The sequence below is a fragment of the Eurosta solidaginis genome, chromosome X, assembly GCF_040869045.1.
Source record: "Eurosta solidaginis isolate ZX-2024a chromosome X, ASM4086904v1, whole genome shotgun sequence".
NCBI lineage: Eukaryota > Metazoa > Arthropoda > Insecta > Diptera > Tephritidae > Eurosta > Eurosta solidaginis.
The window spans coordinates 2,385,471-2,399,701 of record NC_090324.1 but is presented as its reverse complement, the minus strand read 5'-3'; the positions used below and the strand labels follow the sequence as shown (position 1 = coordinate 2,399,701).

The window sequence follows — 14,231 nt, the reverse complement described above, 5'->3', positions numbered from 1 at the left end:
GTCTAGGATACTTTTAATGCCATAAGTCGAACAAAAATTTTCCAGTCCTTGTGAAATTTGGTAGGGGCTAAGATTCTAGGACGATAACGGTTTTCTGTGAAAAAGGGCGAAATCGGTTGAAGCCACGCCCAGTTTTTATACACAGTCGACCGTCTGTCCTTCCGCTCGGCCGCTAACACGATAACTTGAGCAAAAATCGATATATCTTTACTAAATTCAGTTCACGTAATTATCTGAACTCACTTTGTATTAGTATAAAAAATGGCCGAAATCCGACTATGACCACGCCCACTTTTTCGATATCGAAAATTAGGAAAAATGAAAAAAAATGCCATAATTCTATACCAAATTCGAAAAAAGGGATAAAACATGGTAATTGAATTGGTTTATTGACGCAAAATATAACTTAAGAAAAAAACTTTGTAAAATGGGTGTGGCACCTTCCATATTAAGTAAAATAAAATGAAAAAGTTCTGCAGGGCGAGATCAAAAGCCCTTGGCAGGACACCTGTTCGTGGTATTACATATATAAATAAATTAGCGGTACCCGACAGATGATGGTCTGGGTCACCCTGGTCCACATTTTGGTCGATATCTCGAAATCCTTCACATATAAAACTACCACCACTCTCTTTTAAAATACTCATTAACACCTTTCGTTTGATACCCATATCGTACAAACAAATTCTAGAGTCACCCCTGGCGCACCTTTATGGCGATATCTCGAAAAGGCGTCCACCTATAGAACTAAGGCCCACTCCCTTTTAAAATACTCATTAACACCTTTCATTTGATACCCATATTGTACAAACGCATTCTAGAGTCACCCCTGGTCCACCTTTATGGCGATATCTCGAAAAGGCGTCCACCTAGAGAACTAAGGCCCACTCTCTTTTAAAATACTCATTAACACCTTTCATTTGACACCCATATCGTACAAACAAATTCTAGAGTCACCCCTGGTCCACCTTTATGGCCATATCTCGAAAAGGCGTCTACCTATAGAACTAAGGCCCACGCCCTACTAAAATACTCATTAACACCTTTCATTTGATACCCATATCGTACAAACAAATTCTAGAGTCACCTCTGGTCCACCTTTATGACGATATCTCGAAAAGGCGAACACCTATAGAACTAAGCCCCATCCCTTTTAAAATACTCATTAACACCTTTCATTTGATACCCATATTGTACAAACGCATTCTAGAGTCACCCCTGGTCCACCTTTATGGCGATATCTCGAAAAGGCGTCCACCCATAGAACTAAGGCCCGCTCCCTTTTAAAATACTCATTAACACCTTTCGTTTGATACCCATATTGTACAAACGCATTCTAGAGTCACCCCTGTTCCACCTTTATGGCGATATCTCGAAAAGGTGTCCACCTATAGAACTAAGGCCCACTCCTTTTTAAAATACTCATTAACACCTTTGATTTGATACCCATATCGTACAAACAAATTCTAGAGTCACCCCTGGTCCACCTTTATGGCGATATCTCGAAAAGGCGTCCACCTATAGAACTAAGGCCCATTCCCTTTTAAAATACTAATTAGCGCCTTTCATTTGATAGCCATATCGTACAAACAAATTCTAGAGTCAGCCCTGGTCCACCTTTATGGCGATATCCCAAAATGGCGTCCACCTATAGAACCATGGCCCTCTTAAAATACTCTTTAATACCATCCATTTGATACACATGTCATACAAACACATTCCAGGGTTACCCTAGGTTAATTTTCCTACATGGCGATTTTCCCTTACTTTGCTCAACTGAGTATGTAATGTTCAGTTACACCCGAACTTAGCCTTCCTTACTTGTTTTTCTATACTCTTTGTATTTTCAGGTTTTTTCGGAGCACCTTATTAAAATATTTTCTTTATATTTTCAGGATTTTACCGTGCACCTTATTTTTTATTTTCAGATCTTACGAGCGCCTTATTAAAAATATTTTCCTCTTATTTTCAGGTTAAACGAGCACCAAAATATTTTCCTCCTATTTTCAGGTTTCCACAGTTCACCTTATTTTTCTTTCAGGTTTTTTACGGAGCGCCTTATTAAACTATTTTCTTTATAATTTCAGGTTTTCACGCGCACCTTACTTCTAATAAAATTTTCTTTTCTTTTTCAGGTTTTTCGGAGCACCTTACTGTTTAATTTAAAATTTGTTTTTCTTTTGGCGATTTTTCAACACCGCTTTTATCAGCTTGATATTGTTCACCACTTTAGTTTTTTGGCACTTTTCGCTTATTTTCAGTCTTTTTATTTTAAAAAATCTTTTCTTCTAGCAAACTATTGCCTTTTCTCTTGATTCTTTTTATTTATATTCACAATTTTCACTTCGGCTGGCGAGAGGACCGTGTTTAAGGGTGCACTTATGGGCATACGCCTACGGAATTCGGTAGCGTATCCAATTGTAACGTAGCAAATGCTACGCCACAATATCTATTTCCTATTTAGCGCCCACCCCTAACATCATATTTTCCATTTACTGCCCACCCATAGTAGTGTATGTACCGTCATACATATATACATACATACCTGCCCAATAACCAACGCGCAAGCACAAAGCAAGCCAGCGGTGGTGAACGCAGAATGCTTGGGAATTTTCATTCGTGGCGCGCTGTGCGCGACAATGCGAGCATAATTCCCAACGTGTTCATAGTTACCTATGAATAAAATGATTGGCCGGAATACACCAGGCACACTTCGCCGTTGGTAAGTGAAGTGCGTGTCGGCCGCCATTGGCGGTCGACAAGGGGTGCCCTTTGAGTTAGGAGGGTGCGTTGCAAGGTCGGTTCCACCGATGGTACGCCCCCCTGCTTATCGGACACCCCGCAGGTTTACCCACATTTCCGGTGAGTAAGACGGGATTTACAACCCTTATTACTCATCGGAAAGGTAATGCACGAGCAGCCTTCTCGGGTAGGAAGGAAACCCGTGCCAAGCCAGTGGCGGGGCGGATTTCCCCAATACCCTGGCAGACTGCCCGAGCTAATATAAATACATTGTATGGGCTCCCTTTGGGTCGACGTGGGGTAAAGTTACAAGGTCGGTTCTGCCGATGTTACTTCCCCCCAGGCCTATTGGGCAGCCTCCAGGGACTCCCTTTGGGTCGAGGGGGGAGTAAAGTTACAAGGTCGGTTCTGCCGATGGTACTTCCCCACCCCCCGGCCTATTGGGAAACCCTAATATTTTGTTATCATCTCCTCTGAGTAAGACGGGGCCGCCTTCCGCCGTTAGCACCCCTTAGCGAGAGCCACAGTCGGCTTCACCATCTCAGCCACCGCTTAGCTCTCACTCTATCGCTCTCTCCCTCTGCGGAGAGCCGTCGTCGTTGGGTTATAATATATTGTCAGCAACACTACCTAGTGATCATCTCTCTCTCTCTCTCTCTCTCTCTCTCTCTCTCTCTCCTGGATTCAAGGTTGTGGATATTTTAGCCTGAGAGCCGCGTGTGTGTGTGTTCGAAATAAAACACTAATTTACTGTGTATTTATTTAGGTGGGGGAAGTGGGACCTCCACCCGACTCTGGATTGACTTGAGCATACCTCAACCTTTGACCAAACCCACCTCATACAATCTTCCTGCGTCCCCGAGTTATTAAATATAAAAAACAACAGAACTTAACAGCGGTTGATTTTAGCTTTATACTATTTAATCACTCAATTTTTATTCACTTTTTAGGGCTTTTAAATTACAAGTTCACAAAGATCGAAAATGAATACAATAAATTGCGCGCGCTCAACGACAATTGACTACCATCAGTTTTTTGGTCGTCCGCTAAACCGCTTGCTAAGTAGGTAAATAGGTATGTATATATGTAAGTAAAAACAAAGGAAGCGGTATTTGTTAAACGTACTTTAATTTATGACATTAAGGGGGTTCCAAAATTATAGCAAGCGGTTTATCCATTTTTTATAGGAAATTTAATGTAAGTTTAAAGGTAAGTATCAATTTTAGGCAAATATGCATTTTAGGGCAATTATAAATTTTAGGTAGATCCAAATTTAAAGGTAAGTATGAATATGAAAGGTATATAATTCAAAAGGATTACAGGTAAGTATACATTTGAATGTAAGTATGAAGTAAAATGAATATAATTCAAAAGGTTTACATATAAGTATAAATTCCCATATCTTCAACAATGTCTTAAATGACATGTGGCACAGTTCATTTGACTGGTGCACTTTGAGATCGAATGGTCGGCAGAAAGACAATTTATGCACCCACGGGTACTCTTAATGTGTTCAAACAGTTTATTTGGCCTTGAACGCAAAAACTCTGGCTACACTTGCCTGATAAGACCCCAATCTTTTCGCAGATGTATCTTTTGATGAATGAGATACTTGTGGCTTACAGGGTTTCCAAACTGTATCCCCTCTCAGATCAGTCACGGTTTCTAGGGTTTGGAAACGATTGGATAGGAATTTATCTATATCCGCCCATTTTGATATCTCATTTTTGTTTTCAATAATTTGTTCCCACAGTGCCAATGTGGTTTCCTTAAAAATTACTTCCCAGTTTGATATGTCAATATGATGATACTGAACCGCAGAGATGCAATTATTTATGTCACGCTGCAGCTTCTTTATGGAGCTACCACATTCACTCTCAACTGCTTTCAAACTAAAAATAATTTTCAAATGGGCATTTACTAAAATACGTTTGTTTCCGTATTGGTCTCAATAATTTTTTCAGGCTGTTTGCTGTTTCGAAATCAGCTTTTGTTGAGGGACATCGTCCCTTTATTTCTTTGGCCTCGCCTTGAGTCTTTTGATTAAAACATGTCTCTAAACGATGGCCAAGGAAGGTAATCTCTTTTGAAAACGTCCGTATCACACGGTGGCGGGCGCACGCGATATTCCCTATATCCTGAGCTTTCTACTTTCTTTTCAGCTTTCTCAAGTTTTTCCGAAAGTTCAGCCATTGCTGCCTGGCTCTTAAGAAAGCTGAAGTATATGATATTCATCATTGTAGATATTGGAAAGCCGAAAATTTATTGAAATATTAAGTAATTGCCGTTCTCTGCAACGAGAGGGGAAAATGTGTGAAATTAAAGAACTGTAGTCGAGAGAGAGTTCTCGTGGAAGTGGCCTAGAAGCTTGCGAGAAAGCTATTTGTTTAAATGTGTGCGAATGCAGCAGTGCCATTCGATTGTGTAGCCAATAACTAATGGCTAATATAAGTGATGTGAAGAAAAAAGGGGAAACTCTCGTTATAGACTTTAAGTAAATCTAGCCAAGGGCTGTATTCAGACTATTTATTGTGCTCAGTGATCTTTTATATTGTAGAAAGACTATAATTTTTGTTGCCGCAAAAGTGAAAATAATAAAAAACAAATAAGGAAGGCTAAGTTCGGGTGTAACCGAACATTACATCCTCAGTTGAGAGCTATGGAGACAAAGTAAGGGAAAATCACCATGTAGGAAAATGAACCCAGGGTAACCCTGGAATATGTTTGTATGACATGTGCATCAAATGGATGGTATTAAAGAGTATTTTAAGAGGACCATGGTTCTATAGGTGGACGCCATTTAGGGATATCGCCATAAAGGTGGACCAGGGCTGACTCTAGAATTTGTTTGTACGATATGGGTATCAAATGAAAGGTGTTAATGAGTGTTTTAAAAGGGCGTGGGCCTTAGTTCTATAGGTGGAAACCTTTTCGGGATATCGCCATAAAGGTGGACCAGGGGTGACTAGAATTTGTTTGTACGATATGGCTATCAAATGAAAGGTGTTAATGAGAATTTTAAAAGGGAGTGGGCGTTAGTTCTATAGGTGGATCTCTTTTTGAGATATCGCCATAAAGGTGGACCAGGGGTGACTCTAGAATGCGTTTGTACAATATGCGTATCAAATGAAAGGTGCTAATGAGTGTTTTAAAAGAGAGTGGGCCTTAGTTCTATAGGTGGACTTCTTTTCGAGATATCGCCATAAAGGTGGACCAGGGGTGACTCTAGAATTTGTGTCTACGATATGGCTATCAAATGAAAGGCGCTAATGAGTATTTTAAAAGGGAGTGGGACTTAGTTCTATAGGTGGACGCCTTTTAGAGATATCGCCATAAAGGTGGACCAGGGGTGACTCTAGAATTTGTTTGTACGATATGGGTATCAAATGAAAGGTGTTAATGAGTATTTTAAAATGGAGTGCCTTAGTTCTATAGGTGGACGCCTTTTCGAGATATCACCATAAAGGTGAACCAGGGGTGACTCTAGAATTTGTTTGTACGATATGGGTATCAAATGAAAGGTGTTAATGAGAATTTTAAAAGGGAGTGGGCCTTAGTTCTATAGGCGGCTGCCTTTTCGGGATATCGTTATAAAGGTGGACCAGGGTTGACTCTAGAATGCGTTGTACAATATGGCTATCAAACGAAACATTATAATTAGTATTTTAAAAGGGAGTGGGCCTTAGTTCTATAGGTGGACGACTTTTCGAGATATCGCCATAAAAGTAGACCAGGGGTGACTCTATAATGTGTTTGTACGATATGGGTATCAAATTAAAGGTATTAATGAGGATTTTAAAAGGGAGTGGTGGTAGTTATATATGTGAAGGCGTTTTGAGATATCGACTAAAATGTGGACCAGGGTGACCCAGACCATCATCTGTCGGGTACCGCTAATTTATTTATATATTTAATACCACGAATAGTATTCCTGCCAAGATTCCAAGGGCTTTTGATATCGCCCTGCAGAACTTTTTCATTTTATTTTACTTAATATGGAAGGTGCCACACCCATTTTACAACGTTTTTTTCTAAAGTTATATTTTGCGTCAATAAACCAATCCAAATACCATGTTTCATCCCTTTTTTCGTATTTGGTATAGAATTATGGCATTTTTTTCATTTTTCGTAATTTTCGATATCGAAAAAGTGGGCGTGGTCATAGGCGGATTTCGGCCATTTTTTATGCCAATACACAGTGAGTTCAGATAATTACGTGAACTTAGTTTAGTAAAGATATACCGATTTTTTCTCGAGTTGTCGTGTTAACGGCCGAGCGGAAGGACAGACGGTCGACTGTGTATAAAAACTGGGCGTGGCTTCAACCGATTTCGCCCTTTTTCACAGAAAACCGTTATCGCCCTAGAATCTAATCTCCTACCAAATTTCACAAGGATTGGTAAATTTTATGGCATTAAAAGTATCCTAGACAAATTAAATGAAAAAGGGCGGAGCCACGCCCATTTTGAAAATTTCTTTTATTTTTGTATTTTGTTACTATAGTTGAATGTTGACATAATTTACTTATATACTGTAAAGATATTAACTTTTGTTTTAAACTTGACTTTAAACAAATTTTTTTTTAAAAGTGGGCGTGGCCGTCCTCGCAGTAACGTTCCTGCCAAATTTCATCATGATATCTTCAACGACTGGCAAATTACAGCTTGCAAAACTTCTAAATTACCTTCTTTTAAAAGTGGGCAGTGCCAGTGGAACTTACATACCAAATTTCATCAAGATACCTCAAAATTTACTCAAGTTATCGTGTTAACGGACGGACGGACGGACATGGCTCAATCAATTTTTTTTTCGATACTGATGATTTTAATATATGGAAGTCTATATCTATCTCGATTCCTTTATACCTGTACAACCAACCGTTATCCAATCAAAGTTGATATACTCTGTGAGCTCTGCTCAACTGAGTATAACAATTGCAATTTTATATCGCAAAATTGGGTCAGAATTAAGCCAATTGGCAACCCAAACAACAACAATATGTGCAGTTGAAAATGTGCAATTGCAGAGTGCGTGGAAATAAGCGCAAGTGATTTTTATTGTGACAAATTTCAGTTTAATTGACTATGTGCTCGTGGATTAAAACTACAGATTTTGGGTTTCGAACCTTAACAAAATCAAAACTTAAAACTGAATAAAAATATTTGTTTTGAAAATGAAAACTCTGCAAAGGTGGGGGTCGATATTCAAAGTGGCGGAATGCGGTGTTTGTGGCTATGTTTACCTACAGAGCGGTGTTGTGATACCTTGAGCTGTGTTCTGAGGATCTTACCGCCAGTGGGGGATGGTTCCAGATAGTCACAGGGCGCGATGTATAAATTTTCTGTAACTGCCTATGCTTTTGTGGGATAATAAGTGTGTTTGTACGGAAATGGGCGCAAATATTTTTAATTTTTCCTACTTCTAATGCACAAAATATAAATGTACCACTTAACAATATCAGTTCCATTGTTTCATAAAAAAAAGCAAAAATTTATAAAGATTTATAATTTTTTTTTAATTTAATTTAAAACAAGTAAGGAAGGCTAAGTTCGGGTGTAACCGAACATTACATACTCAGTTGAGAGCTATGGAGACAAAGTAAGGGAAAATCACGATGTAGGAAAATTAACCTAGGGTAACGCTGGAATGTGTTTGTGTGACATGCGTATCAAATGGATGGTATTAAAGAGTATTTTAAGAGGGCCATGGTTCTATAGGTGGACGCCGTTTAGGGATATCGCCATAAAGGTGGACCAGGGCTGACTCTAGATTTTGTTTGTACGATATGGGTATCAAATAAAAGGTGTTAATGAGTATTTTAAAAGGGAGTGGGCCTTAGTTCTATAGGTGGACTTCTTTTCGAGATACCGTTATAAAGGTGGGCCAGGGTTGACTCTAGAATGCGTTGGTACAATATGGGTATCAAACGAAAGGTGTTAATGAGTATTTTAAAAGGGAGCGGGCCTTAGTTCTATGGGGGACGCCTTTTCGAGATATCGCCATAAAGGTGGACCAAGGGTGACTCTAGAATGCGTTTGTACAATATGGGTATCAAATGAAAGGTGTTAATGAGTATTTTAAATGGGAGTGGGCCTTAGTTCTATAGGTGTTCGCCTTTTCGAGATATTGCCATAAAGGTGGACCAGAGGTGACTCTAGAATTTTTTTGCACGATATGGGTATTAAATGAAAGGTGTTAATGAGTATTTTAAAAGGGCGTGGGCCTTAGTTCTATAGGTAGACGCCTTTTCGAGATATCGCCATAAAGGTGGACCAGGGGTGACTCTAGAATTTCTTTGTACGATATGGGTATCAAATGAAAGGTGTTAGAAAGTATTTTAAAAGGGAGTGGGCCTTAGTTCTATAGGTGGACGTCTTTTCGAGATATCGCCAAAAAGGTGGGTCAGGGGTGGATCTGTTGTTGTTGTTGTTGTAGCGATAAGGTTGCTCCCCGAAGGCTTTGGGGAGTGTTGTCGATGTGATGGTCCTTTGCCGGATACAGATCCGGTACGCTCCTGTACCACAGCACCATTAAGGTGCTAGCCCGACCAGCTCGGGAACGATTTATGTGGCCACATTAAACCTTCAGGCCATCCCCTCCCTCCCCAACCCTCAAGTTCCATGAGGAGCTTGGGGTCGCCAGAGCCTCGTCTGTTAGTTTAACAGGATTCGCCGCGGATAGGTGAGATTGACAATTGGGTTTGGAGAAGCTATATATTGCGTTGTCAACCTGGCGGGATGCGCAACACATCCCCTTGAATCGGGTGTTTTAGTCAGGGGTGGCTCTAGAATGCGTTTGTACAATATGGGTATCAAATGAAAGGTGTTAATGAGTATTTTAAAAGGGAGTGGGCCTTAGTTCTATAGGTGGACGCCTTTTCGAGATATCGCCATAAAGGTGGACCAGGGGTGACTCTAGAATTTGTTTGTACGATATGGGTATCAAATACCTTTCAAGTATTTTAAAAGGGAGTGGGCCTTAGTTCTATAGGTGGACGCCTTTTCGAGATATCTACATAAAGGTGGACCAGGGGTGACTCTAGAATTTGATCGTACGATATGGGTATCAAATGAAAGGTGTTAATGAGAATTTTAAAAGAGAGTGGGCCTTAGTTCTATAGGTGGATGCCTTTTCGGGATAGCGTTATAAAGGTGGACCAGGGTTGACTCTAGAATGCGTTGGTACAATATGGGTATCGAACGAAAGATTATAATAAGTATCTTAAAAGGCAGTGGGCCTTAGTTCTTAAGGTGGACGACTTTTCGAGATATCGCCATAAAGGTGGACCAGGGGTGACTCTATAATGTGTTTGTAAGATATGGGTATCAAATTAAAGGTATTAATGAGGATTTTAAAAGGAAGTGGCGGTAGTTGTATATGTGAAGGCGTCTTCGAGATATCGACCAAAATGTGGACCGGGTAAGGCTAATTTATTTATATATGTAATAAAACGAACAGTATTCCTGCCAAGATTCCAAGGACTTTTGATCTCACCCTGCAGAGCTTTTTCATTTTATTTTACTTAATATGGAAGGTGCAATACCCATTTTACAAAGTTTTTTTCTTAAGTTATATTTTGCGTCAATAAACCAATCCACTCACCATGTTTTATCCCTTTTTTCGTATTTGGTATAGAATTATGGAATTTTTTTTTCATTTTTCGTAATTTTCGATATCGAAAAAGTGGGCGTGGTCATAGTCGGATTTCTGCCATTTTTTATACCAATACAAAGTGAGTTCAGATAATTACGTGAACTGAGTTTACTAAAGATACATCGATATTTGCTCAAGTTATCGTGTTAGCGGCCGAGCGGAAGGACAGACGGCCGACTGTGTATAAAAACTGGGCGTGGCTTCAACCGATTTCGCCCTTTTTCACAGAAACCCGTTATCGTCCGAGAATCTTAGGCCCTACCAAATTTCACAAGGATTGGTAAAGTTTTGTTCGACTTATGGCATTAAAAGTATCCTAGACAAATTAAATGAAAAAGGGCGGAGCCACTCCCATTTTGAAAATTTCTTTTATTTTTGTATTTTGTTGCTCCATATAATTACTGTACTTGAATGTTGACATAATTTACTTATATACTGTAAAGATATTAACTTTTTTTTTAAATTTGGCTTAAAATTTTTTTTTTTAAGTGGGCGTGGTCGTTCTCCGATTTTGCTAATTTTTATTATGCATACATATAAGAAGCATACATAGAAATAGCAGTAACGTTCCTGCCAAATTTCATCATGATATCTTCAACGACTGCCAAATTACAGCTTGCAAAACTTCTAAATTACTTTCTTTTAAAAGTGGGCGGAGCCACGCCCATTGTCCAAAATTTTACTAGTTTTCTATTTCGCGTCATAAGTTCAACTCACCTACCAAGTTTCATCGCTTAATCCGTATTTGGTAATGAATTATCGCACTTTTTCGATTTTTCGAAATTTTCGATATCGAAAAAGAGGACGTGGTTATTGTCCGATATCGTTCATTTTAAAAAGCGATCTGAGATGAGTACCCAGGAACCTACATACCAAATTTCATCAAGATACCTCAAAATTTACTCAAGTTATCGTGTTAACGGACGGACGGACGGACATGGCTCAATCCAATTTTTTTTCGATACTGATGATTTTGATATATGGAAGTCTATATCTATCTCGATTCCTTTATACCTGTACAACCAACCGTTATCCAATCAAAATTAATATACTCTGTGAGCTCTGCTCAATTAAGTATAAAAACACTACCTAAGCACGGAATATTAAAAAACCACTTACATTTTTCTTAAAACTGTAGATGAGCTGGATTGAAAATGTGCTGCCTTTGTATATGTTGGTGTTATTGTTGTTGGATTATATCCTTGATTTAATATCACGGGATTGTGTTGTGTCAGCTTCGATTTATCTAGTTGCTGGATCATATCCTCGATTGTGTTGATTTATCTGGATAAAATGTGAGTGGACTGTATTGTTTCTGATTTCTGGTTGACGGCTTGACGGGGGCCTTCCAGCCAAAGGTTATGCGCCCACAGTGCAGCACTTTGGTCGGGCTTCCCCGCAACAAAGTTGTTACACCATGTGTTCATAGCAGTAAAAAAAGTAAAAGATGTGTGCACATATGCGTGCGACAATTATCTTGGAAAGTGTCGTTGTTGTTGTTGTAGCAGTGCTTCGCCCCACCTAATAGGTGCGACTGATCACAAATTGTCATCAATGTCCTCTAACGGGAGTCCAAGGAAACTTGCAGTTTCAACAGGGGGACCATAATGAGAGGGGTGTTAGAGGCGTTGGTTCCACATTACAATTAAAGAGATGGTTCGTGTCATGTGGGGAGCCATTGCAAGCGGGGCATACATTTTGCATGTCGGGGTTGATTCTGGATAGGTAAGAGTTTAGCCTGTTACAGTATCCAGAACGAAGATGAGCTAGAGTGACTCGCGTTTCCCTGGGGTTATGCGTTCCTCTTCCGCAAGTTTTGGGTACTGCTCTTTGAGTACTGGATTCACCGAGCAATTCCCTGCATAAAGATCCAACGCCTGTTTGTGAAGTTCACTGAGGACCTGCTTGTGTTTTTTTTCTTCATACGGCTGAGTTCTCAGGTGCCGTATTTCCTCAAAATGCTTACGGAGATGACTCCTTAAGCCCCTAGGCGGTGTTGGCTCATCAATCAGATGGCTGTTGGGATGCCCAGGTTTCTTGGTATTCAACAGGATTTGCTTGGTTAGCATCTCATTTCTCTCCCTGATGGGGAGTATTCTCGCCTCATTATGTAGATGGTGTTCTGGGGACATAAGAAGACAGCCCGTGGTGGTTCTGAGAGCAGTATTTTGGCAGGCCTGTAGCTTCTTCCAGTGAGTAGTTTTTAAGCTTTGTGACCATATAGGGGACGCGCAGCATGCAATAGGCTGGCCAATTGCTTTGTATGTGGTAATGAGCGTTTCTTTGTCTTTTCCCCAAGTACTGCCAGCAAGGGATTTGAGGATTTTATTACGGCTCTGGATTTTTGGTACAATTGCGGCTGCATGCTCACCAAAATGTAGATCCTGATCAAACGTCATACCTAATATTTTAGTTTGTAGGACAGTCGGTAGCGTAGTGCCATCGACGTGGATGTTCAAAATGGTCGACATTTGAGACGTCCATGTTGTAAATAAGGTCGCGGAGGATTTAGTCGGTGATAATGCTAGGTGCCGACCACCCAGATAATTTGCAGTCCACCTTTTAAGACATGGGGGAAGGGTAGACCCTTCCAAGTCTTGCAGTAACGTGCCATGGTTGACCGTATCAAAAGCTTTTGATAGGTCTAGCGCAACGAGTACTGTTCTATGATGGGAGTTTTGATTTAAACCGCAATTTATCTGGGTGCTAATGGCATTTAGCGCGGTGGTGGTGCTATGGAGTTTTCTGAAGCCATGCTGATGACAGGCTAGCTGCAACTTTGCTTTGAGTTAGGGGAGCAAAATGGCTTCAAGCGTCTTGGCTACTGGCGATAGGAGAGATATCGGGTGATATGACTCTCCTATGTTAGGTGGTTTCCCAGGCTTTAGTAGCGGGACCACTTTGGCCATTTTCGATTTTTCGGCAATGACAAAGGTGGAAAGAGAGAGGTTGAAGACATGCGGTAAATATTTGAAACCCTCTTTCCCTAGGCTTTTTAGCATCGGCATTTCTATGCCGTCTGGGCCCACTGCTTTGGATGGTTTAGCATGACCGTTGGCATCCTCAACCTCTTTGGCGGTGATGGTAATTAGTGACGCGCTGAATTTGTGTTTATGTGCGTATCTGTTGGCCCTCCGTTTATCTTTGTCGACCGTAGAATGCACTATATTTTGTCGGCAGAAAGCGCTCGTGCATATTTTCGCATCCGACAGCACTTTATCGCCAAAGGCGATGGAAACTTTGTCATTGTGCCCAGACGGATTCGATAGGGACCTTACGGTGGACCAAAGGACCACTTTTCTTTTTTTAGTTTATGAAAGTGCGTTTTTCTGGGACGATGAAGTCGGCGGTACGTTCGAGCGAAATAAGTATTAGCAGGTGGTCGGATGCTAATGTTACCAACGGCTGCCAGTTGACACAGTTTACGAGTTCTGCGCTCACGATTGAAATATCTGGCGAACTGTGACAGCTTCCTACCATACGTGTGGGGGCGTCTCCGTTTATTGTGCAGAACGTCGTTTCTTCTATATGATCCACCAAGATCTAACCCCTAATGTCCGCCCGCAAGTTTGAATGCCATAGATAGTAATGGGCATTGAAATCACCTAGGAGAATGCGATTGTCGCCAGTGAGTAAGGCGCTGATATTAGGGCGGTGTCCACTGGGGCAACAGGTGGCAGGAGAGATGTAGATGTTGATGATTTCTAGGTTTACATCGCCTGACCGGACAGATAGGCCTTGACGTTGTAAGACTCTCTCCCTGCGGCCGATGACGGGATCAAATATATGATATTGCACAGAGTGGTGTATGATAAACGCGAGGCCGCCACCATTTC

General features: G+C 40.6%; 1 protein-coding gene across 1 annotated transcript in view; it reads left to right on the top strand.

Moving 5' to 3' along the window:
* Positions 1-14,231, top strand: part of Ca-alpha1D (Ca[2+]-channel protein alpha[[1]] subunit D) — a 6,221,746-nt gene that overhangs the window by 4,649,419 nt on the left and 1,558,096 nt on the right. The window lies entirely within an intron of this gene.